This window comes from Macrotis lagotis, chromosome X, assembly GCF_037893015.1.
Source record: "Macrotis lagotis isolate mMagLag1 chromosome X, bilby.v1.9.chrom.fasta, whole genome shotgun sequence".
NCBI classification, from domain to species: domain Eukaryota; kingdom Metazoa; phylum Chordata; class Mammalia; order Peramelemorphia; family Peramelidae; genus Macrotis; species Macrotis lagotis.
The window spans coordinates 116,543,430-116,562,561 of record NC_133666.1 but is presented as its reverse complement, the minus strand read 5'-3'; positions in this window follow the sequence as shown (position 1 = coordinate 116,562,561).

Sequence of the window (19,132 nt, the reverse complement as noted above, 5' to 3'; positions counted from 1 at the left end):
GGTTTTCCCTTTTAATCCTTATGAAGCCTTTATGGAAATTGAGAAAAGATTATCATAAAATGTGCTTGTTTTTCTAACAGGGAAAGGAGAACTGAAGGATAGAAAAAGACTATATATGGGGATAAAGAAAGAAAAAGGGATTGGATAAAGAAAGAGAATTGAGGGAAGGAGAGTGGTAATAGAAGAGAGTAGAGGAAGGAGAGAGGAGAAAAAAGTAATTAAATGAAGGAATGATAGTGTTGGAAGGAGAGTGAATAAGGAGATGAAGAGAAAGTAAAGTTGGGAAAGGAGGGATAGTGGGGAGGGTGACTGGAAGAAGAAATGCAAATTAAGAAAGAAGAACACAGTGGGGGGAGATAGAATGAGAAGCAGAGACAGAAGAAGTGAGGAAAAGAGAAGAAAGAAGAGTGAGGAAGAAAGAAGAAAGAAAATGAAATAGAAGAGAGAAGAGGAATATTGGGAAAAGATAATGGGAAAAGAAAGGAGAGGTAGAAAAGAGATAGGAATGATAAGATGAGAGAGGTAGGAAGAGGACAAAAGGACAGGGAAAAAGAGGGTGTAAGAAGAGGGTAGCAATGGAATCAAATCAACATTTATCAAAATTCTACCATATGTCAGGCACCGTACTAAGTACTGAGAATGCGGAGAAAGGCAAATGAATTAATGTTCTGATATAGGATACAACATGCAAACAACTATGTACATAAATGATAGAATCAGAGAGAAAGAGGGAGAATTAAAGAGAGAAAGGAAGAAAAAGAGGAAAAGAAAAAAGAAAGGATGAGGTGGACAGATAGAACAAATCAGAATGTACACAATAGAGGCGGTTAGGTGGATCAGTGGATAGAGCACCAGTTCTGGGGTCTGGAAGACCTGAGTTCAAATCTGCTCTCAGACACATAATAATTACCTAGTTATGTGACGCTGGACAAGTTACTTAACCCCACTACCTTGCAAAAACTAAAAAAATGTATAAAACTTAGACTTATCTATTAATGAAAAACTTTAATATTTAAGCAAATTAATCATGATGTCTACATTCTCACAAGATTATATGAAGACTTCCCTCCAAAAAATAACAAGCATTTATTTTGTTTCCTCCAACCTTCCCTTATCTTCCACAATTTGGAGAAAAAGAAAATAGATAAAAGAACCTTTGTAATAAATATGCATAGTCAAACCAAACAATGCCCACACTGAATATGTTGTATAATATGTATCTCAGTTCCCATTAACCTTGACAGTGTGCTTGGCAAGTTTGTGGTTGATACTGAACTTGAAAAACAACTTTTTAAAAAGAACTTTCAACATCTTAAATCCACACAGTGTACCAGGATCATGACCTTGCTCTTTTTCTGCCCAGAAATTTTATGCTAGAGTAAGCTCTTTTAGCCTATGGCCAAGTTTCCCTTTCCTTTTCCATTTTCCTGAAAACTGTGTATTTCCTCTATTTGAAAAATAATGGCATTGTCTAAAGAATAGAGTATGTAATTCTGTGTAGACAGAACTTTTATGATTAGTACACAGCTAAATCTTCATTTTCTGAATAAGGCATTTCCCCTTTGTTGAAATTTTAAAACCCATCCTGACCTCCCTCTGTTACCCAAAACAATTTTGGAGCAACTACCCTCTTGCTATTTGGTGTGTATTTAGGTAATGGTAACTCATTTTAATATTAGCCTAAGCAAGACATAATTAAGAAAATAAATTTGCTAACAAAAAAAAAATAAAATATCCTATTGTGATTCCCAGAGGCAAATATAAATGATTTGGATTTCTGCCTTTCTCCCCATGCATTAACAAAAAAAAAATTGATAAATGTAAGCATATTCAAATTCCTTTCCAAAAATCTTATTTCAGCTAAACAGAAAGAAAGAAAGAAAGAAAGAAAGAAAGAAAGAAAGAAAGAAAGAAAGAAAGAAAGAAAGAAAAATCTGTTCATATAGCTAAATGGTACAGCATATAGAATGGTGAACCTGGAGTCAGGAAATCCTGAGTTCAGATTAGATCTCAGAGAATTAGCTCTATAGGGTGGACAAGTCACTTAAACTCTATCTCAATCTCTTAACTATAAATAGGGATTATAATAACACCTATTTTTTGGGGTGGCTAGGTGGCGCAGTGAATAGAACACCGGGCCTAAAGTCAGGAGTACCTGAAAAATCACAGCAAATAGAGCCAAAAAAAAAAACCCCTGAAAAAATAAGAATCCCACTTTGAACAATGAATTCATAAATATCTGTACATATTCTCAGTCATAGTTTTTGTGCAGATCTGGCATGACTCCTCTATACATCCAACTCCAGTGGCTTCCTGTGCCTCTAGGATAGAATAGAGATATCTTTGTTTTACATTTAAAGCCTTATAATAATCTGGCCCTGACCAATTTTTCTAACCTTATTTGGCATTGTTCCTGCTTCAGTAATCTGTGATCAAGAAAAATGGGTTTGGAGCAGCTAAGTGGTGAAGTGGATAGAGAAGAATCAGGAGTACCTGAGCTCAAATTCAGCCTCAGACACTTAATAATTACTTAACTATGTGATCTTGGGCAAGTCACTTAAACAAAATGCCTTGCAAAAACAAAAAAACAACCAAAAAAGATAAATAGGCTTTTGATCTATTTCTCACAACAGTTCATTTCTCATTCCCTTGCTTTTGTATGGGTGATTCACAATGACCTGGATATACTTACTCCTAACAGTCATCAAATAGAGTCCTTTTCTTCACTTAAGATATAGACTTTCCCAATTCTTATAAATATCAATTATCTCCATTCTAAGTTGCTTTGCATTTAATAGATACATTTTGGGTATTTTTATATTTATGCTCTACATGTTTTATATAAATTTGCCTTCCAAATTAGAAAATATATTCATGACAAGTAGATATTTACAATTACATCAAATTAAAAAGGGGGTTGCATAAATACAACAAATGAAGACAAGATCACAAAGCAAGCAGAAAATTGGAGGAAAATTTTATAGACAATTTCTCAGATAAAACTCTCATATCTAGGGGTGGCTAGGTGGTACAGTGGATAGAGCACCAGCCCTGTAGTCAGGAGTACCTGAGTTCAAATCTGGCTTCAGATACTTAATAATTACCTAGCTGTGTGGCCTTGGCCAAGCCATTTAAGCCCATTTGCCTTGCAAAATCCTAAAAAAAAAAAGAATATGAATCATTCTCTAATTGATCAATGGCCAAAGGATATAAAAAGGCAGGTTTTGGATGAAATCAAATCAATTTATAGTCATGAAATAATGATCTAAATTTTATTAATGAGAAAAATGAAAATGAAATTAACCTTTAGATATTATATTTACCACACTAGCTAAAATTATTGAAAAGGAAAGTGACAAAAGTTGGAGGGGTTATTCAAAAATCGGGACATATTCTTTGTAGGTGGAATTGTGAACTGACCCAGTCATTGTAGAGATCAAATTAGAATATCACCAGGACAGTTATTAAATGCCTATACTTTTTTTTTAACTAGTAATAGTACTACTAGGTCTACTTCCAAAGGTGGTTAGGGGGAAAAAAGGAAAGGAACTTATGCTTTAAAATATTTATAGTAGCTCTCTTTGTGGTGGAAAGGAAATGAAAATTGTCAGGATGATAGTCAATTGGGAAATGGTTGGACAAGTTATGGTATAAGATTATGATAGAATACTACTCTACTGTAGGAAATGAACTTAATGATCTTAGAAAAACATGGATAAACTTGCGCAAAATGATGAAGAGTGAAATGAACAAAACTAAAATAATATTATATATAGTAACAGCAATATCAGTTTAAGAAAAGATTGAAGTAAGTCATTTGACTATAATAAATACCCATATTAAAAACAAAGGACACATGAAAAAAGACACTTTGTACATGCAAAGAACTGATAAATAAAAGTATGACTAGAATTATTTTGCATACATACACACACAAACACACACACTTGTTTCTAATGGTAATCATCTCTGGGGGGGATGTGGAAGAGAGAGAAAAAAGGAAAAAAGAAATTTACATGATGACTTCATTATATAATTTTAAAAGGAATATATTTGTAGTTTCATTTGCAAATCATCCTTTTTTATTATTATATTACTGTTTCCCTGAAAATAAGCCCCAGTTAATATCATTGGCCAAAGGGATTCATTTAATACATCCAGGACAGTTATTAAATGCCTATACTTTTTTTAACTAGTAATAGTACTACTAGGTCTACTTCCAAAGGTGGTTAGGGGGAAAAAGGAAAGGAACTTATGCTTTAAAATATTTATAGTAGCTCTCTTTGTGGTGGAAAGGAAATGAAACATGATAGTCATATTGAATCATAAAATAATAATATTCATATATAATTAAATATAAATGAATAATATTATTGACATTAGTACTTAAAATAAATGATATTAAAAATTATAATTAAATGTTTGTAATTATGCAAGCAGGTGCCTTTGAACGAGAGGTAAACACCATGTAAACAGAGAAACTTGAAAATTATTGCCAAATGACCAGAGTATAGGCACAACACACAAATAATGTACATATTTGATAATAACTAGATGGAAAGAAAGTCTCATCTCCAATTATCACTAAGGGCAAGAAAGATAAGATTGACTGTGTTTCAGGCTTTTATGTTCTTGAAATAGAAAAACCTGGTGCGAACAAGCAATTATAAGGATGTGTGTGTATTTAATGCTGCCACTTATTTAGTGAGGTGACCAGAGGTCTGCTAGTGTGGGATTCAGTCAGCACTCATCATGCTAAAACATGAAGAACTTCCTTGCAGAGAAAACATATCAAAGGATGATTCCCACAGAAAATAAACCCTAAAGCATCTTTTGGAGCAAAAATTAATTTAAGACATGGTCTTACTTTGGGTGAAATATGATATGTTATGGAAATGCTTGTTTGTTCTACAAATTAAAAAAAAACAAGTAGATATGTCATTCTTTTCAGGATGCTAACACATGGACATTCAACACCTCCTCACCTCCCAAAACAACTTTTCCCCTTTGATTGGAAGATTAGAATACTAAACTGCTCCCAAAGCTTTCTTTTATAGAGAGCAACATCTGGGTTTTCCATTTTATTTTCAACTTTTCACCTCCAGCCTTGTTTGATTTAAACTTCACAGATACGCTTTTGTTTGTGCTCCTTCCTTTCCAACTTCATATTATATATTGTCTCCCACACTTAGATCGTAAGTTCCTTGAAGGCAGTGATAATCTCTTTTTCTTATTAGTATCTCCAGTGCTTAGCATATAGGCTTACATAAAGTGAGGACTTAATAAATCTTTACTGAATTGAAACAATATTCTCTGATTTATTGATAGTAATATATTCTATTGTTAGTTCTTCCCAGAATTTGTCCCCAGGAATTACTTCTTTTGTATTTCTACATTGACCCAGTGGTTATTTACAGGCTTTGTCTTCCTATAAGTACCTCACAACAGGAGACAGCCATATATTTCTGGTTCAGGAGTCCTATTGATCCAGGCAATGTCCAATCCATTTGGTACAAGATTTTCCCTGACTAGCAGGAGAAAATGTTTCCAAATCTTAGATTTAGTGATATGGTATCAAACTAGGGATTTCATCTCACTGAAACTACTTCATTTTGCTAACAGCTTTGTGGACTACAGTCCTTCTAAAACTTACCAAAAAAGCAAATACCTGAGAATCCCTTTCATCAAAGTCAGGTTCAGATATGATTATTTTTATTTTACTATGATTTCTTTCTATAACATCTTAGTGCAAATCTTCTTAACCTCAAATTTGTGAACGCATTTTTTTAAATATTAGTAACTGAATTTCAACAGTGTTATACACTGAGAAAAGGTTCATAGGTTTCACCAGATAGAAAATATGGGTCAGATAGACACAAAAAAAGACTAAAATACCCCCCACTGTAGCACAATGTCCACTACTGAGAATCTCCTTCCTTACTATTGTGGAGTCAATCAAACACTCCAGTTTTCCCTAATTATGTCTCTCTAAGATTGAAAGTAGGGAAGAGGATAAAATAAACTCGTTCATACTAAAGTCCTACATCATTCATTCTGTCATGGGATTTTATTAGAGAATGTTCAAGAAAGACATCCAAGGACTGGTTACCTAAGAAAATATGTGATTTTAGCACTAAGGTTCATCTGCTGATGGATCTCTAATCATTTAAATTCTTAGATACCTCTTTTGACCTTAGGTTGTTTTGTGAATAGTGTACTATTTTGTCTGCATCTCAATTCAGTCAAATTAGGCTAATTCAAATATTGAGAATATAGAAGATTGAAAAGGTCCCTATTTAAGAGTTAAACAGGCAGCTTCACAATAGCTGCCCTACCTCTTAGTTGACTAATAGGCTAATGTACTGATGGTTTAAAATTCAATTTACTCAGAATTCCCTTTATTGTTAGGAAGTAATTGATGATTATTTCTCCTAAAACTCATTTTAGTCATAGTCTTCAGACTTCAAACGTCTAGAGTGACTGAAACACTTTAAACAGTACTCTGAGACAACCAGTTAGTCAAACACAGTGAAACAATGTACTGTAGATCTGCTAATAGGTTCCAAGGACACTAAGAGCAGCATTATTGATATGTAATATTTCATAAAAAAATAACAAGGGGAAAGAAAAAAAAAGCAGCTCTGTACCTCAGGTTCTCATCTGTAAAAACTGATGACTGTTTTCTCCCAGTGTCTATCCCAAGATAAATATGATTCCAGATAATGAGATGCCTGTTTTATGATTAGCAAACATCCTACATTAAAGAAAGTACTCAAACTGAAGTGACAAAGATAAAATTACTCTGCATTAGATTTTTTTAACCTATTGAGATGAATCCATGTATAATTTAAAATGCAAGTGACCTTTATTTCCAATTGGTAACTGTTTGATGTTTGATGTCCAGTTTCCAAACATTTTGATGCTATTTTCTTTTTGAAGCTATTCTGATTGTTTTTATTTTTTCTCAGTTTTTCTTTTAAAATATATAAAGGAAGTACTCATCCTCCACCTCAGTTGATGAAGTAAAAAAAAAAAAGGTTAGGTAAAAGAGGTTAGATGTAAAGTGTCAGTATTTAGTGATCCTTTTATGGCATGTGAATACTATTCTTTGTTGGAATATATCAGGGAGGTAATCATATTTAGAAAAAATATGTAATTTACTAGTACAAAAATGCTACTAATTAAATATCATCAGGGGCGGCTAGGTGGCATAGTGGATAAAGCGCATGCCTTGGAGTCAGGAGTACCCGGGTTCAAATCTGGTCTCAGACACTTAATAATTACCTAGCTGTGTGGCCTTGGGCAAGCCACTGAACCCCATTTGCCTTGCAAAAACCTAAAAAAAAATATCATCAAATTATATACCTATTTCCCCACTACTACAAAATCTTTATGAAGATAACCATACATGTATCAAGAGGATCCTTGAGAAAAGGATATGAGAATAGAGCAAGTAGGTTTCTAGGAAAAATATTCTATGTAAGGAAGTATCTGTATTTTGAACAAAAGGTACAGAGAACACAATATTTTATTGTTGTTTGTATATTGATAATTAAAAAAAATTTGATTCGATAAAGGAAAATGCCACATTACAATTTACCTCCAAATGGTTTTTCCATGCAAATGCCAAAGAAATCTAAGTTATTCTACAACGACACCAACCATACAAACGAGATATTCTAAAACTACAACAACAAAACTATAACTATAATCTCCTTTGACAATCTTCTGTTTATTAATATCAAATGGTGTATACAATAGGAAGATGTTTTCACCAAAGACTTTTGCTATCAACATGAAAGATGTCCAGGACAGAATACAAATGTTAAATAGATCTTATATAGATAGTAAGGTTTTATAAATAGTAAGCTCTTATTTATTGTGAATGGCATTGTGTGGATTACATCAAAACGCATCACTACAGAACTCCATTAGCGAGATCTATTATAGACACTCAAGAAAGTTTAAACTAACCATCTACATTATAAAAAAACAAACAAGATGGAAAGGGGGTGGAGCCAAGATGGCAACAAGAGCAGATTGTGTCTTAGGTGCTCTCTCATAAATCTTCGAAACTAAGGACTCTAAATTTTTGAGAGACAGAACCCACAGAGGGAGCCAGTGAGGCAGTTCTCCTACTCAAGGTAACCTGGAAAAGAGCAGGAAAGGCTCTGCTTCCCGGGGTTGGAGGGAGGGCTTGGTAGAGGGGTGGCCCGCCAGAGCGAAACACACTGAGACCCTTGTGGGAGTGTCCCAAAAGCTCAGGAAGCACCCCCAAAACAGGTTTAGGTTGGGAAAATGAGCAAGCAGAGAAAAAAGAGGAACACCATTGAGAAATATGTTTCATATGAGCCCAAGAAGGATCAAAACACTCAGTCTGAAGAGGAGGAAGCACAAGCTCCTGCATCTAAAGACTCCAAGTAAAACAGAAATTGGGCTCAGGCTATGACAGAGATCAAAAAAGACTTTGAAATGGAGAGAATCCACCAATACCCCTGAGAATGAGATCCGAAAAAACCAACCCCTAGGAATATTATAGCCAAGTTCCAGAACTCCCAAGTGAAACAGAAAATATTACTATGAGCCAGAAGGACACAATTCAAATACTGTGTTGCTGCAGTTAGGATCACACAGGACTTAGCAGCAACTACATTAAAAGCTTGCTGGGCTTGGAATATAATATACTGGATGGCAAAAGAGCATAGAATGCAACCAAGAATCAACGACCAGCAAAACTGAATGTCCTCTTCCAGGGGAAAAAGATGGACTTTCAATGAACCAGGGAAATTTCAAATGTTCCTGTTGGAATGGCCAGAGCTGAACAGAAGGTTTGATCTTCAAATATAGGACTCAGGTGAAGCATAGAGATTGAAGGAGAAGGGGAAAATATGACGGACTTAATGATGATGAACTGCATATATTCCAATATAGAAAAATGACACTGATAATACTCATATGAACCTTCTCAATTAACAGAGCAAGTAGAAGGTGCTTATATAGATGAAGCACAGGAGAAAACTAAATTTGAAGATAAAATATGGTGTAAAAATGGAGTCAACAGAAAAAAGGAAAATGTAATGGGAGAACAAAAAAGGAGAGGGGGGAATAGGCCAAGATATTACATATAATAAGATTTTTCTTTATTACAATGAGCTATTGCAGCAATATCTGGAAGGGAGGGAGGCAAGGGGGAATGAGGTAATCTTCTCTCTCATCAGAGATGGCTAGGAGAAGAAACAGCATATATACTCAATTGGGTACAGACATTTGGAGTAAGAAGGAGGAGGGGACAGGGGGAAGGGGGGGATGTGAGTGATGGAGGACCATGTGGGGAGAGTGGTCAGATATAACACATTTTCTTTTCTACTTTTTACAATGGGCTGGGATTGGATGGCCTGTCCAGGACCATAGGGCCAGGTAGATGCTGGGCCTAAGGGGTGGTATGGGGGCTCAAGGCCTCTTGGCCCCAGGGCCAGGGATCTCTCTGCTGCACCACTCAGCTACCCTACAGCACAGTCAGAGTGAAAGGAGAGAGAAAATATAGTACATGTTAGTGGAGAAGTATGAAAGGAGGGAGCTGCTATCAGCAATGGCAATGATAGGAAAATATGGAAGCAACTTTTGTGATAGACTTATAAAGAATGTGATCCACCCACAACAGAGTTGGTGTTGGAACAAAGAGTGAAGCACATTTTTTATTATTATTACTATTTTGGGGAGTTTGAGTGGCAAATGGGGCTGGGTGGCCTGCCTGGGGCCGCACAACTGGGTGATCATTCGGTTTCTGAGGCTGGATTTGGACCCGGGTGCTCCTTGCTCAAGGGCCAATGCTCTGTCTGCCACCCAGTCACCCCTACTATTATTACTATTTTATTTTATTTTGGGTCTTTTTTCTTTTTTTTGGTTTTTGCAGGTCAGTGGGGTTGGGGTGGCTTGCATCTCACATAGCTGGGTGATTGCTGATTGTACTGGGCCAGATCTGGGCTTGGGTGCTCCTTGCTCCAGGGCTAGTGCTCCATCCATTTTGTCACCTGGCCATACCTACAATTATTGCTGTTTTTTTTAATTTTAATTTCTTTCTCTCCCCTTTACTTTATCACTCAAGTGAGTCTATATTTTTTTGGTAGAGGGGGTATTTTGTTTACTCTTAAACAAGAATATTTTATTAATGTATAAAAATATTTGTACAAAATGAGAATAAATAAATATTAAACATAAAAAAGCAAAACAAAAATAACAAGTGAGTTAAAAATGTTGACTATCTGGGGCAGCTAGGTGGCATAAAGCACTGGTCCTGGAGTCAGGAGGACCTAAGTTCTTAAAAGAAGCCTCAGATACTTAATAATTACCTAACTGTGTGATCTTTGGCAGAACACTTAACCCCACTGCCTTACAAAAACCAAAAAAACTAAAAAACTAAAAAATTAAAATGTTGATCATCCAGAGTATGATAGAAATTTGAATAGAGCCACTAAAATGTAAAATAAACTCCACAAAATTTAATTAGAGGTTAGATTTCTAATTTGTTTGTGGGAAACTATTCAGTACTTTAATGACCACTAAAGCAAAGACCCCCTTTTTAATAAATATTCATCTAGTGATGTTATTTGACTTTAAGTCACAGAACACATGACTCTCCCCTGAAAAAATTTATTGAGAAAAATCAAAAGTGCAACACAGTAATGCATGGTGGGTATAAATTAGTTGTAATGCATTGCTAATCAAGAACTTCATGAAATATATTATTTACACTATATTCATCAGAATAATGTATGCAAGGAAAATCATTTTGGTCAGTTATAATGCAAACATAATAATGAGAAGTCTGAAAGTTCCATTATTTTTTCCTGTGGAGTATGGCCTGTGGAGTAATTTAATCCACAGTTCAAATAAGAAATGTAGAACTAGACCTCCATCACATTGGAAGGATCCCTTGTGGGTAGGGAGAAAAGCTTGAGAAGACATTTAATGGATTGTGATCTGTTACCTACATTACTGAGACTAGAGGCTAATTTACCAAAGTATCAAAGTTGTCAAAGAGCAGAATGAAGAAGGAAGAGAAAGCTTTCTCTTCTAATAGATTATTTTTCTACCTTACAAAGTAAATCCTTTGATAACTAGTATCTTTACAGGAAGAAAAAGAGAAAACAAATAAATCTATCATCTCTCTCTCTTCCTCTATTGGCTTCCTTTATTCTTTTCCCTTTTCTAATCCAATTCCAATACCAATGGGACACAGTATAACGGAAGAGTTGAAAGTTTTTTAAATGTTCTAATAGTTCTTAATATAATGTGGGGACAGTGTAGGAGAAAATATTTAATGGTACCAACTCACCCTTTTATTCCTTTGAATAAGACAACTATGTTAAGAGTTAAGTAAAACTCATCTATTCATCTATTCCCCATCTATTACAGTTATTTCAATTTCAATTCCCTAACCTGTCATTTCACAAAAGGAAATGCATTTGTTTGTCTATCATTACCTACTAGGTCTCTATATTTTTTTGGAAAAATATTCAAATTCAAAGAGAAAGAAAAACACTTAATCCACTAGAGTAGGGCTGTCAAGACATATGGCCTGTGGAGTAATTTAATCCAGCTCACCAGGGAATCTGGAAATTGCTTATTCCATCTCCTGCTGCACCTGAATCAGTGTGAAGGGAGCTCAGCCTCAAAAACAAGAGATTCTGAATGATGCTTCTAAGCAGCCAGGCCCCACAGATGATCAACAGTGGGGGGGCTAAGAAATTCACTTTACTGATATTCATAGAGAGGAAAGAGAAATCCACTTGCTATCGCAAAACTCAAAAAGGAAAAAGAGAATGGATGTTGATTTTTTTCAATATTAGGCAGATACCTAGATGGTTAGACATGATTTCTATGTAGAGAAATGGTATTGGCCTTGCTAGTCCTTGAACAAAACACTGCATCCCCTGACTTTGTACATTTTCTGACTATATCTCCTGTTGGTAATACTCTCCTTTCTCATATCCATCTCCCTACCTCCCCAGTTTCCTTCAAGTTTCAGCTAAAATCTTAGAATCAGTAAAAAGTCTTCCCTGATCCTCCTTTCATTCTAGAATTTTTGTTCTGCTGATTATCTTTAATTTATATGTATGGATTATATATATATATATATATATATATATATATATATATATATATATATATATATTATTTGTAGTAGCTATATGTATATTTTCACCTTTAACTCCTTGAAAGAAGGGGTTGATGGTATGGGGATTTTTTTTTATTTTCCTTGCATCTACAGGGCTTAATACATTGCTTTGGTGCATAGTAGGTGTCGAATAAATACTAAATATATATATGCACATGTTTATGTCTGTATGGCATTGTAAAAAGTGGAATTTTACAGTTTTTAAAGTTTATAAATATATTTATAAACACACACACACATATATATATATAACATGTTTATTCATATATACATATAAATATATATTTATATAAAATTAAAGCCTTATAATCATCCATTGAGTCAGCTATTATGAGTTTAATTATCTCAGTTTTATTCATAAGGAAAGTGAGACTGAAATTTTTAAAGAATCATAGAATTTGAGAGTTTAAGAAATCTTAGTATACATTTAGGCAAATTCATACATGATACAAATATCACTAGAGTATCCCTACCAAATACAAGTCTTGAACACTCTCAAGGAAGGAGAAGTCATCACCTCTCCAAGCAACCCATTTCACGATTGAATAACTAAATCATTAAAATCATTATGATTTTCCTGATATTAAACCAAAATTTGCCTTTCTACTGCTCCTTGCTCTACTCTCTGGGACCAAATGTTTCAAATCTAGGCTCTTCTTCATCTGATGGTCCATGAAATAAATGAAATTGGCTAGTATATTCCCCTTGAGACTTCTCTTCTTCAGACTAAACATGTCAAATTCCTTCTACCAATCTTCATTCCGCATGGACTTAGGGTCCTTCTCAATCCTGTTTACCATTGACTAGATACTCTTCAATAAAGAGAGGCTTTACTTATAGTCACAAAGTCAAGAAATATCAGAAATATAATTTAACTGAAGTATTCCTGACAGCAATTCTTCTTTAAAATCTGTATAAACACAGTTCAATCATAACCTCTCTGAACCAAAGGAATCTTCTAAGAATTATTTTTGAAGTTAGAAATGGGTAATGAAGAAGTTCCTTTGTTGGAAATCATATCTTCAATATAATTATATTCACAGATATTAATAATAAATTATTTATCTGCACATATTAGAAGGAGAGGAAGAGAGGATGGATAGAACCCCAGTTTGAAACATAATATGATGGTAAGATGATAATGAAATGGGAAGAAAATGCAGAACTATTCATTTAAAATTTTGGTCTTATTTTCTTTGACAAAGAGAATTAATTTTGCACTAGAATGAGTAGAAAAAAATGATTGCTACAGAGTTGATTCTTAAGATAAATAAGGGAATAGTTAATAATGCTAGAGTTGGCATTAATGAATTAAGGTCAAGAGGTCCAGTGAAATATATACTATTATGGTAAAAGAAGGGGTAGGTTTGTTTATTAATATGTTGTCAAAGATCTTTGAAGGATCTCAATAGAATGGGAGAGGCACAACAGGTGGAAGTAGGTAAGGTTTTGTCTAGTTTTTTTTATAGGAGTATTACACATATAATTCATCTAGATTTTAGTAAAGCATTGAAGAAAATATCTCATGAAATTATTATGGAAAATATAGAGAAATGTAGACTAATACAAAGAATTCAGATCTAGCACAATGTTCAGTTCTCATCTCCACTCTATAAGCATTAATAGTCCTCTCAACTTGACAGGTGGTATCCATTAGCATGTCTGAGGATTTTTACTATCTCTATGTTAACATTTTTATTAATAAATTTGATAAAAACAAAGATGGCATCCTTATCAAATTGCAAATGGCACAAAACTTGAAGGTATAGCTTATACCTGCATAACTGAGTAAAGGTCCAGAAAGATTTTTACAGGGTAGAACAACAGAAAAAATCTACTATGATGAAATTTAATGAGGAATAACTGACAATAATCTGTCTATTTTAATGGGCTGCAATCTCAGCACTGTGATGTGGCAGCCAAAAAAGCTAATGTAATCTTAGATTCATTGTGTTCAGAAGTAGGGAGATAATGGTTCTACTATACTTAACTTGATCATAGAAAATCTGGAAATCTAGAGTGCTATGTTCTGTTTAACTAGAGAGCATCCAGAGCCCAACCAAGGAAATGAACACTTCAAGATCATTCTTTGCAATCATCAATCAAAAGAACTGCAGATGTCTAAGATGGAGAAAAGAAACTTGATAGAGATAGACAAATATAAATGCTGCCTTCAATTATTGTAAAAGATGACATTTAGAAATTTTTTTTCTAATTTACATCAAAGGCTAAAACTAATAGAAGGTATCTGAAATCAAGCTAGTAAGAATTGGTAGAAGTTATCAAAAAATAAATTTAGGTTTGAGATAAGGAAAATTTCCCTAACAATTTGAGTATATATAAAAGTAAAATGGACTCCTTTGACAAGATTTCTCCCCCTTAGAAGGAAGAAGTAAATGACTATTTGTCAGAAGAAGTGTATACATATGCAGGTATAGATTAAACTAGATGTTCCTCTGATGTCAAAGATAATTTGGAGATTCTGTCATAATCTTATGACATTTCATAGGAAAAGGATATAAAGGAGAAGAAAAGAGAAGAGGGAAATGAGTGCACAATAGAACGTACTCTTAATAGTTTTATGACCATGGACAAGTAATTCTATCTCCCTCATCCTCTGCCATCCTTCTAAGATAAACAATTTATAATCTGGAAGAAATAAACAATTTATAAACTGAAACTAGTGGAAGAACCTCAAACACAGAATAAATAATAAGTCCTGGATAAATTTATACAATGGGAGTAACTATGGGCAAGTCATTTAGCTTCTCTAAAAACTGGGACTCTTCAATATCTACAGAAAAGATTGTTTTAAGGATCAAATGAAATAATGCAGGTAAAAGACCTCTGCATACATTAAATATCTATATCATTATCAGGGAGGATAATTTGGAAGAAGTATTATATATTGTTAAGAATAGGTTATTTGCATTTAGGAAGAATCTAGATTTGAACCACAATTCTAAGGTTTACCACATTGAGTAAACCTGGTAAAGTAACCAAATTTCTCCACTTCAGATCCACTATCTTAAATAAGGATAATAAAACTTATGGAATAAATTTCAGAAAGTTGTTATGAGGCTCAAATCAGCTAAAATATGTTAACTGATTTGTAAACTTTTAAGTACTATACTTAGGCCAATATTTTTTACATATTGAATGTATGTTTATGTGTGGGGTTTTTCCCCTCCAGGTCTGCCACAAAATCAGGAGGTAGAATTCAAAAGGAGGGCTTTATAAACTTTTAAAACTATATAATTTTTAAAAGCAACTAGGAAAAAACCGATTACAAATTAATTTATTATTTTTTAAAAAGGAGGATAATAACTGGTGATCCCTTCTTATCCTTGCATCTCTGCCATAGCAAGCTCTACTTGCTACTATGTCTCTATTTTAATTCATTCTTCATTGATTTCAATTTGTACTACTTCCTTCATTTTTAGAGAAAAATACTATAAATTTTTCAGAATCTTTGCTTTCAAAGTGTCTTTAAAATGCTGTCTATGTGTGTCTCATAAGGACAAAGGAATGAAAATATTTGGAGGTCATTTACCAAAAGGGAGAAAAAAATCTAACTCATTTCATCAACTTAAAGTCTTCTCTTCTATACTAATTCTCTTTTTAATGGTCACTCAAAGTAATTTTAATTTATTAGATTTTAATATTATATTATTTTCATTATCCATATACTTGGAACAGGTCTAAACATGAATAGCTTAAATTAAATTAATTAAATCCACTGCTCAAATATATCCTCCACAACCTGCAAAATTTATATTCTTAAATCACAAACATGATCCTATATAACCCATCTCCATACTCCCACTTAAGGAATTTCTGCAACCCTGAATTTTTGCCTCTGTGATGAAATACAGCATATGCCAAGTAAAGCTTCTCACTTACAAGCTCCACCCTGTCTTTCCAGACTGTTATCACACTAAATCATTATGATACATTCCAGCCAAACTGACTGAAAGTTACTCTTCACAAAATAGAACATTCTGTCTGTAGCTTCCATATTTTTCTTTCTATAAGATTTTCCCTATGTGTGGAATATTCTTCCTCTTTACCTTTGCCTTGTAGAACCCTTTCCTTTTTTCAAGGTATTGACAAAGTAGCAATTCCTATTACAGAACTTTCTTAATCTCAGTTACTTGTACTTTCCCCCCATCCACACCAAATTATTTTTCATCTATTCTATAGAGTTTATATATACATATTTGCAATCCCTCTAACCCCCACAACAAAACGTGTCTTTTGAGTGGAAAGGATCTTTTTTTTGTCTTTAAATCTCCAGTTCCTGGAACATAGCAGGAGATCAAATGCCTATCAGATTGAACTGAATCAAATCCTTCCATGTATTCCTGATATCATTCTTTATTTTTGAGTCATTTGCAACTAGATATCATTTGAGTTCACATAAAACACTGAGAAGAATAGTTCACATTTATATAGAAAAATTGCATTACTTTTTTCACAACTTTGTGAGAGGACTAATACATATGAGTAAATTAAATAATGGAGTGTGATTTGACTAGGATCACAGTTATTAAATAACAAATGCAGTTTATGTCTTGATCTTTTGAATCTAAATTCAGTACTTAGGGCCATTGAAACTACTATATAATTTATTTCTTATTCTCAGGCAATTCTAATGAGATAAATGATCAGAAACAAATTATTTTGCTATCAAAGTAGTAAGCCTCTATATGCATTCGAGTATCAAATTTAATTCATTTCATTATATCATTGCTTCTTCCCTTGAAACCAACTGCCTTTAAGACTTAATCACTATATCAAAAGACTTGAACCCAGAAACCAAAAAGTTTTCATTTCTCCAATTATCTCCTACATTTGTGAAATCACTACTTGCCCCCAACACATCCTGTCATCTATTCTTTTCACATTTTGAAACTAAAGATTCTTCACAACCTTCCCCATACTCTCGACAGTCAGAATAAAAGTTTGAGCCTCTGTGCAGCTTTTCAGTTTTCTGCCAACTTGAAAAAAAGTATGTAGCAAGAGAAGAGATGACCCAGGATGGAGTCTTGAGTAATATCTATATTATGGGTCGGAGCCAAGATGGCGACATGAAGGGATCGAGTCTTAGGAGTTCTCTGATAAAACCTCATAAACTAAGGACTCTAACTAAACTTTCGAGAGATAGAACCCACAAAGGGACCCAGTGAGGCAGTTCTCCTACTCAAGGTAACCTGGAAAAGAGCAGAAAGGCTCTGCTCCCAGGGGTTGGAGGGGTGGCCCAACAGAGCCAAAGAACTTCAGCCTCCCGGAGGCAGTGTCAGGGTGTTGGGAGCTGCGGCTCACAGCAGCAGGGGAGTCTCCTGAGCTGCACCCCGGGGAGCACCGGCACAAACTGGGGGAACAGTAAGGGACCTCTTCCAGAGCGAGCACATGGAGCCTAGCCCTCAGGGCACACAGTCAGCAGCTTGGTCTTTCCCCAGCTCAAATCCAGGAAACAGAAGCAGGTGGAGCCCTTAAGCAGGAGCCCCCAGGGCATGAGCCCATTGAGCTGAGGGAAGGGAGTGAAGAGAGAGACTGCAGAGCTCTGTCCTCTGCCTCTGGAACAGGACTCTGGGGCTCTGACCACATTCAGATCGTGATCCCAGTCTAGGCCCCCCCCCACAGAACAACAGGGCCCCCCCCAACTCGCCCCGTGGCAGAGGGGGGCACTTAAGTTCATTCACAGACTAGGAGGGAGGACAGAGCCTCACACACTGAGACCCCTGTGGGAGTGTCCCAAAAGCTCAGGAAGCACCCCCCAAAAACAGGCTTAGGCTGGGAAAATGAACAAGCAAAGAAATAAGAGGAAGACTATAGAGAAATATTTTGCAAATGAGCCCAAGAAGGATCAAAATACTCAGGCTGAAGATGAGGAAGCACAAGATCCTGCATCTAAAGACTCCAAGAAAAACAGAAATTGGGCTCAGGCTATGATAGAGCTCAAAAAAGACTTTGAAAATCAAATGAGGGAGTTAGAAGAAAAACTGGGAAAAGAAAGGAGAGAGATGCAGGAAAAACATGAAAATGAAGTCAGCAGCTTAGTCAAGGAAATCCAAAAAAATGCTGAAGAAAATAGCATGCTAAAAAACAGCTTAGGTCAAATGGATAAAACAGTTCAAAAAGTTATTGAGGAGAAGAATGCTTTAAAAAGCAAAACTGGCCAGATGGAAAAAGAAATAAGAAAACTCTCTGAGGAGAATAAATCCTTCAGACAAAGAATAGAATTCAGGGAGATTGATGAATTTACCAGAAGTTAGGAATCAATACTTCAAAACCAAAAAAATGAAAAATTAGAAGAAAATGTGAAATATCTCATTGAACAAACAACTGATATGGAAAACAGACTTAGGAAAGATAATTTGAAAATTATTGGAATACCTGAAAGTCATGATCAGGAAAAGAGCCTTGACATCATTTCAAAGAATTACTACAGGAAAATTGCCCTGATATTCTAGAATCAGAGGGCAAAATAGAAATGGAGAGAATCCACCGATCCCCCAGAGAAAGAGATCCCAAAAAACCAACCCCTAGGAATATTATAGCCAAGTTCCAGAACTCCCAAGTCAAAGAGAAAATATTACAAGCAGCCAGAAGGACACAGTTCAAATATCATGGAGCTGCAGTCAGGATCACTCAGGACTTAGCAGCATCTACATTGGAAGCTCGTAGGGCTTGGAATACAATATACTGGAAGGCAAAAGAGCTTAGAATGCAGCCAAGAGTGAACTACCCAGCAAGGTTGAATGTCCTCTTCCAGGGAAAAAGATGGACTTTCAATGAACCAGGGGAATTTCAAAGGTTCCTTTTGGAATGGCCAGAGCTGAACAGAAGGTTTGATCTTCAGATACAGGACTCAGGTGAAGCATGGAGATTGGAGGAGAGGGGGGAAATATGAGGGACTTAATGAGGATGAACTACATGTAAAGAAAAATG